The sequence below is a fragment of the Arachis ipaensis genome, chromosome B2, assembly GCF_059453495.1.
Source record: "Arachis ipaensis isolate K30076 ecotype BB chromosome B2, ASM5945349v1, whole genome shotgun sequence".
In the NCBI taxonomy this organism is placed as follows: Eukaryota; Viridiplantae; Streptophyta; class Magnoliopsida; order Fabales; family Fabaceae; genus Arachis; species Arachis ipaensis.
In genome coordinates, this window is record NC_142437.1 from 27,810,936 (window position 1) to 27,818,699 (window position 7,764).

Sequence of the window (7,764 nt, forward strand, 5' to 3'; positions counted from 1 at the left end):
TCAGCCAAGTTGGCAGCTGCCTCCGCTGCAGTAGCCCGGGCCTTCTCCATTTCCACCATAAGCTCCAGCCCAACATTTTTTGCCTCCAGCTCAAGCCTCAACCCCTCAACCCTATCATAACCAGTCTTAGCTTTCCCAAGAAAGGCGCTAGTGGCGTTGATAGGAGATTTCTTAAACTCCCTCGATAGTGCAGTGCTAAGGTTCCCCATTTGGATACTATTGTTGGATATAAAATCAAGGTGATGGAGAATAGACACATCATCAGTCGGAACAAAACCATACGGAGAAATATGCTCTACAACAAAGGCCACACCGTCAAAGCCCTTGTTGTTAAGATCGTAAGCTCTAGCAGCTCTTGGCCTCTTGGGAGAAGGCCCAGATGAAGAAGGAGAAGAGGCAGCACCAGAAGTTGCAAGAGGTGGATTAGTAGAGGCTACCCAAACTTGAGGAGTCGGAATAATCTTCCTCGGACCTTGAGGTCCCAAGTCTAGCTTCTTCGGTGGGACTTGGGAAGAACCCTCCCCCCATGTCTTTTTATGCAAATTCTGGGCAGCCACTATCTTTTTGGTCTTGCAAAAAATTTTCATCGAATCGGAGCTTAAAACCATCTCTGAAAAAAGAAAAATCACAAAAACAGTTATACAGTGGATGACGACAAGACCACGACAAACAAAAGAAATTTTTTTAAAGTCAGATGCTACCTAGCTCGGAACGGAGAAGAGCGGGATCCCCTAAAAACTTCTTAGTATCCAAATGAGGAGGCTCCCCCCAGTGCTCCTCCAAAATACCCACAAAGGCCCTCTCCACCTCATCAAGACTCTCTAAAGGATACTTAAGAACTACAGGGTCTTTTTGCCACCAAAAAGGAAAGGTGGGTTCATTGTTCTCATCCAGAAAAAAAGGGGTGAACATCCTCAATAGCCCAGACTTTGAAATAAAAGTTTTTGAAATCGTGGAAGGAGTCATCAAAAATAGAAAAGACTTTTTTTTCCCTGAGTAGCCTGGAAAGAGATCCAAGAAGCCTTCTTCTTGGCCACCTCCGGTTTAGTCATCACAAACAGATAAAGAAAAAGGCAAAGGGAAGGTCGGACACCCAGCTCCTGACACAACAACTGAAAAATTTTTATAAAGGCCCAAGAGTTGGGATGAAGCTGAGAAGGGGCCACATTACAGTTCCATAGGATATCAGTCTCAAACTCGGTAAAAGGAAGGGTAACACCTAACTTGGTAAAAAAGCAATCCTACACATAAAAGAAGGGACGTTCCGCCTGACTTAAGGGAGGAAAACTGACCCTCTCCTCAGTGTCGGGCGACACCAGCTCCTAGTCCTTTTCATTCTCCCTATTCTCACAGATCCTATGATACCTCCTAAACTTCTCACAGTACTCCCGATCTACTACAGTAACACACCCTAACACTATGGAATCTAACCAGTCAGCCATACCAGGAGGAACCTTTGTGGACATTTCAACAATATTTCTACGAGAAGACATAGAAACTACACCCACAGCAAGAAAATGAAAGGGGTGTCACTACCAAACAACTCGGCCAGAAATAAGGAGATGAAAAAATAGCCGGCAAACACGCAACGTAACAAGCAAAGGGCACCCCAGGGTTCACAAAAACAAAGATCACCATGGAAACCCAGAGGCACCCTTTGGAGGCAATGCAGACACAGAGAAGAAGAAACGCAAGAAATCAAAGAAAAATCAAAGCCCTAGTCCTTCCAACAAACAAGAAAAGCACAAAAAATCAAAACCAAAAAGCCCCAACCTTTTCAAAACAACAAAAAAGAAAGAAAGATCAAAACTTTTAATGAAAAACAAAAGCATGCAGCAGAAGGATCGCGACCATGAAATGCGAAATACACAAAACAGAGTACCAACCTGCAATGAGAAGAAGTAGTAGCGACGAACGCACAGCAAAATCACGGACGATCCACACCAACAAGCGCCTCGAAGCCTCAGGGAAAGGAAAAAAGCTTAGGGCAAATTAAAGTGAAAGAAGGATTTTCCTCTCAGAAAGCAAGAGAAAATAGATGGAAGCAAAGAAACTGAAGAATGCAAAACCCCTTTGATTTCAAACAAGAGACAAAGAGGAAATGAAATGGCAAAAGAATAAAGACCCAATTAAAAGGCCTTCAAAGCGCTTGCGTAAACCCAAGAAAACTAATGCACTCGAGAATGGCGCAGCATTTAAAGAGCAAAAGAAAAATTCTTCGCATTTTAAAGCAACATTAAGGACGCTAAAAGCTCACCCAAAGGGAACAACAACACCTCGAGCACGGTCAACAAGAAATATGCTTTAGCTCGACCTCCCCGGGAAAAGGTTGAAGCTCGGGAATGAGCACAACCTCGGGGAAAGGTCGGAGCTTAAGCAGGGGCACTATTCATACACTGGTCCGAGCTGTAGGGTTGGGTTAGCTGAAGACAAAGGGACCGACCTCATGAAAGGTTGGCCCTCCACTGACCTCTTCACAAAGAGCTCGAACAAACACCACAGAGGCCCAAAGAGGCGCAAAGTGAAAGATCCACCGCCTACTAGAAGGCGGTCGGCCAAAGATATGATCTTACCCACAAAGGATAAGATAAGATAACAAACTTATCTCAAAGGAAGATCATCAAACACCACTATAAATACACTACAGCACCCAGGTATAACTCATACTCTAATTCTACCAAAAATCTGCCAAAGGCCCGTACTGACTTAAGCATCGGAGTCTCTTGCAGGTACCACCACCCCACAGTGATCATGGACCGGCAGCACCTCAAGCTCCAACAAGTCGGGCACGGCAGTCTCGACCGAACCAGAAGATCTCGTCCGAGATCGACCTACTAGTTTCAAGTAACCCACGAAACACCAAGGCTGTTCAAAAAAAAAGCAATCCATTTCACCATGCTCGACGATGACCTATACAGAAGAGGGTTTTCTAGGCCATTGTTGAAATGTCTCAGAACGGAAGAATCTTACCTCACCATGGCAGAAGCACAGGAAGGAATCTGTGGAACACACATCGGTGGGCACAATCGAGCAGTAAAACTATTATGCACAAGCTATTATTGGCCCACGCTAAAGATTGACTGCATGAGGAAAGTGCAACAATGCGACAACTGCTAGAAATGTGCACCAACTAGTAATACTCCAGCCAAACTGTTACACACCTCCGAGATAGCATGGCTTTTCTACAGGTGGGACTTGACATTCTTGGGACTTGGCATTTTTTGTCATGTTTTATATAACCTATCTACTATTTTGAGTTAGGAGATATCAAATTTTATATTAAAATAATTATTTGATGTCTAAGGTCATGATAATAATCTCAAAGGTATCTAGTTGAAGGTTTCTATGAAAAGGGAAAGGAAGCATACTAATTTTTGTGACAGTTATTTTCTATTTTTATGACTGTTAAGTTGTCTATTCCAAATGTGTTGTTGTATTTTTAATTTATGTTTTGCTCTGTTTTCTCTGTTGATTATCATTTTTGCTTATACATATCCTTTTTTGATTGTGCAGCTATGTATCCTCCAAGGTTCTTGAGAAAAAACCTTTGCCCTTGACCGTATTAATCTCCAATTCACAAATCTTGCATCTTTTGTTTCAACTTGAATTTGTGTGACATGATAACATTTATGCTTTTATCATTTCTTTTGAAATGTTCATCTCATATCTTTTTCCTTAAGAATGTAAAATAATTCTATTAGTTTTATCCATTGTTGACGGATGTCTTATTTGACTGTGTTCCTAATCATTCTCTTAAATCTTTGTAAACATTGCCATTGATGTTAGCGGCCATCTCTTATGAGCTTTGTACTTCTTTTATTCATTTTGAACTTGTTTTGACCTAATACTCCATCTTTTCTTTTATTGCTTCCATCGAAGTTCCTTGCTTCAGATTTTCTTGTTAAGATATGGTTTGACTCTCTTTTGACACATTTCATTATTTCAGTACATCCTTGTTTAATTACGATCCTACACATCCTTCTGAATTCTTGTGAACCTCATCTGTGATACTTGTTCTTCTCTTTCTAAGCTTTGTATTCCTTTGAGTAAACTCGAGATTGTATTGATTAACGTGTAATTTTTAGATATAGCAAGCAATACATTAATTTTAAGATGTGGCTCATGGACCCAGAAGGTGAAACTTGTAAGTGTACGAGGTCATAAGAAGATTATGAAATAGGAGTATTTTGAGGAGGATATTAAGGAGATTTTGGAACAAGTTGAAAGGTTAGTCCTGATGTTTAACTTTCAGATATTCTTTGGGAGTTATGAACGAAGTGAAAAGTGCTATACGTGTTTGACTTATTAAGGGAACAAGAGAATGTGAATGTTAACCACATCTTTCTAACACAAACCTATCTTGTAACCTTTTGTACTGGATTATATTTCTTTCTCATGTTTGGTAAAAGGATAAAACCATATAACATTTTACATACTGTATCAATTTTTTAGGGTAAAAATTTTTCTAAAGAGGGTAAAATGTAACGTCCCAAGTTTTTTTTATTACTACCCTGCCCTTTAATTTTATCAAAATTCCTAAAACTACCCTTACTCCTCTTTTTCCAACCTTAACCCTGATCCAAAAATTCCTGATTTTTCCCTAATTTCATTACAACACCTACACCCATAAACAGGAGAAAGAAAGAGAGAAAGGGAGGAGAACAGAAATCAAAGGGGGTGCGATTGAGGAAAAAATGAAGAACAAAGGGGGAAGAGGGAAGAGACAACGCCGGCAGGACTGGGCACCGCTGTTGCCGTGCAGAGAAAAGAAGAGACACACGAGAGATATGAGAGTGAGATTGCAGACCTTCCAGAGGAAAGCGCACGACGGAGAAGAGGAAGGAGGGAGTCCTGTCGTCATCGCTATGCCCATCGTCGCCGCTGCTGTTGATCGAGACTTTCGTTGTCTCGGTTGAGGCCATCGTCATCGTCAACTAGGGCAGAGAAGGAGGGCGCGAACGGGAGAGAGAAAGGGGAGCTCTGCTGGAGCTCGTTGGCGAGATGCTGTTGTCTTCCACTGTCACTGCAGTTGCCCCGTGGCAGGTGGAGGAGGTCATCGGAGAAAGAATTGTTATGTTCTGCTTTTATTTCTAGTTTTCCATTGGTTGCCGAAGTCGCTAGGGCCATGAATGTTGCCGCCAGAGTCGTTGGAGTTGTTACCGCCAAGAGCCACCACTGCTATACCTTTACCTTGGTAAAACAAATCCCATTCTCCTTGTACTTGACATCTCTTTCTATTCATGTTCCACTTTTATCTACCTTACTGTCTTGCCCCATTTTCGCCCTATCTTTCTTGATTAATTTGCTTTTGGGGTTGTTTGTTACGGGCTAGAAGTGATAGCGATGCTGCTGTTGTTGTCAATATTACATCTGTGACATAGTCATTGCTGCTGTTTGAATTGAAGTTGCTGTTACTGGCTCGGTCCGAATTCTCCGTTCTTTCGTTCCATTCTATTCTAACCTTTCTCACCTTTTAATTCGGCACTCCGGGTTTGGTCTCTTCGATTCCTTAGTACCACCCTGTGAGTAGGCTTTACATTGATAATTGTTTGGCTTTGCATTTATAATTATTTTGATATACAGTGCTTTGAAATTATAATTATACTTATAAGATTACTATTAAAGGATTTTATATTGTCTTGAATATTCGATTTGTTAAAGCTAAATATTTATCCTTGTTAAGCTCATTTTAATATGCACATCAGACTATATTTTTTTATGAGACTATATGTATTCTTGATGAAGTTTTATATTATTTTAAAATATTTGATTTTATTCAAATATGTATTTTTGAAGCATTGAAATATTGGTTGGTACTTATTTATTTTAAAATTGTGAAATATGTTTGAAATGCCTTAAGATTGAGAAAATATTATTGAAAATGATTTGGATGAGAAAGTATTATTCGATTTGATTTGATACCTCATGTTTGAAAGACCGAAGAATTTGTTATATTTGAAATTATATATTTTGAATTAGCTTGGGAGGCTCGTATTAGAAAACTATAGTTAACGACGGTAATGACATTAACTTAGATGCATCTAAATCAGACTCCAGCTAGCATGGGTGTTCCTAGCCTAACGTCTAGGCCACATATTAGATTTGCTATTCTGTTAGGACACACGAGAGGAAAGAGCTATCCATAGAGGTGGAGTCGTGCAAGTGTAGACTTTTGATTTGATTTCTGTATGAGAACTCTCTTATTAATTCACTTATTATTATTATCAACTATTATTTTCTAATTAAAATTATTTTTATATAATATTTATATGGTCTCATGTCGATTATAGATGTATTGTCTAGTCACTGAGTTACAAAACTCACTCCGTTTTTCTAAAAATATTTTCCAGGAACAATTACCTGTCTATGTGAGACTTTCTATTCGAGATGTAACGATCTACAATGAGTACTTATTTGTTGACGAGTTCCTAGATGTATATGCTCCATATGACACAGGCAGGGTGGTGCACGAATTGTAAATCACACTTTTCACAACTCGTGCCACTAACCAGCAAGTGCACTGGGTCATCCAAGTAATACCTTACGTGAGTAAGGGTTGATCCCACGGAGATTGTCGGCTTGAAGCAAGCTATGGTTATTTTGTAACTCTTAGTCAGGAAATTAATAATAAAAATAGTTGGGTTTATGAAAAGTAATTAACAGAAAATAAATAATACTTGTTATGCAGTAATGGAGAATAGATTGAGGTTTTGGAGATGCTCTGTCTTCTGAATCTCTGCTTTCCTACTGTCTTCTTCTTCACGCACGCAGGTCTCCTTCCATGGCAAGCTATATGTTGGTGGATCACCGTTGTCAATGGCTACCATCCATCCTCTCAGTGAAAATGGTCCAAATGCACTGTCACCACACGGCTAATCATCTGTCGGTTCTCACTCATGTTGGAATAGAATCCATTGATTCTTTTGTGTCTGTCACTACGCCCAACACTCGCGAGTTTGAAGCTCGTCACAGTCATCCCTTCCCAGATCCTACTCAGAATACCACAGACAAGGTTTAGAATTTTTGGATCTCAGGAATGGCCGCCAATAATTCTAGCATATACCACGAAGACTCTGATCGTGAACCAGGAGGCTAAGAGATACACACTCAAGCTAGTGCAGATAGAACGGAGGTGGTTGTCAGGCACACGTTCATAGGTGAGAATGATGATGAGTGTCACGGATCATCACATTCATTAGGGTGAAGTGCGAGTGAATATCTTAGAATAGAAACAAGCGTGATTGAATGAAAAACAGTAGTAATTGCATTAATTCATCGAAACACAGCAGAGCTCCTCACCCCCAACCATGGGGTTTAGATACTCATGCCGTCAGAAATACAATATGAAGTGTAAAAATGTCATGAGATCTAAAAAAATCTCTAAAAGTAGTTTTTATACTAAACTAATAACCTAGGTTTACAGAAAATGGGTAAACTAAGATAGATAGTGTAGAAATCCACTTCCGGTGCCCACTTGGTGTGTACTTGGGCTGAGCATTAAAGCTTCCATATGTAGAGAGTTTTCTTGGAGTTAAACACCAGGTTGCTGCCTGTTTCTGGCATTTAACTCCAGTTTTTATGCTAGTTCTGGCGTTTAACGCCAGAATAGGGTAGAAAGTTGGCGTTCAACGCCAATTTGCATGATCTCAACTCGAGTAAAGTATGAACTATTATATATTGCTGGAAAGCCCAGGATGTCTACTTTTTAACGCAATTGAGAGCGCACCAATTGGGCTTTTGTAGCTCCAGAAAATCCATTTCGAG

The 7,764-nt window shown here is 40.1% G+C and overlaps 1 pseudogene; it reads right to left on the reverse strand.

The window, feature by feature from the left end:
* On the reverse strand, positions 1–608 carry LOC148573404 (uncharacterized; annotated as a pseudogene).
* Between the last annotated feature and the right edge of the window lie 7,156 nt (positions 609–7,764).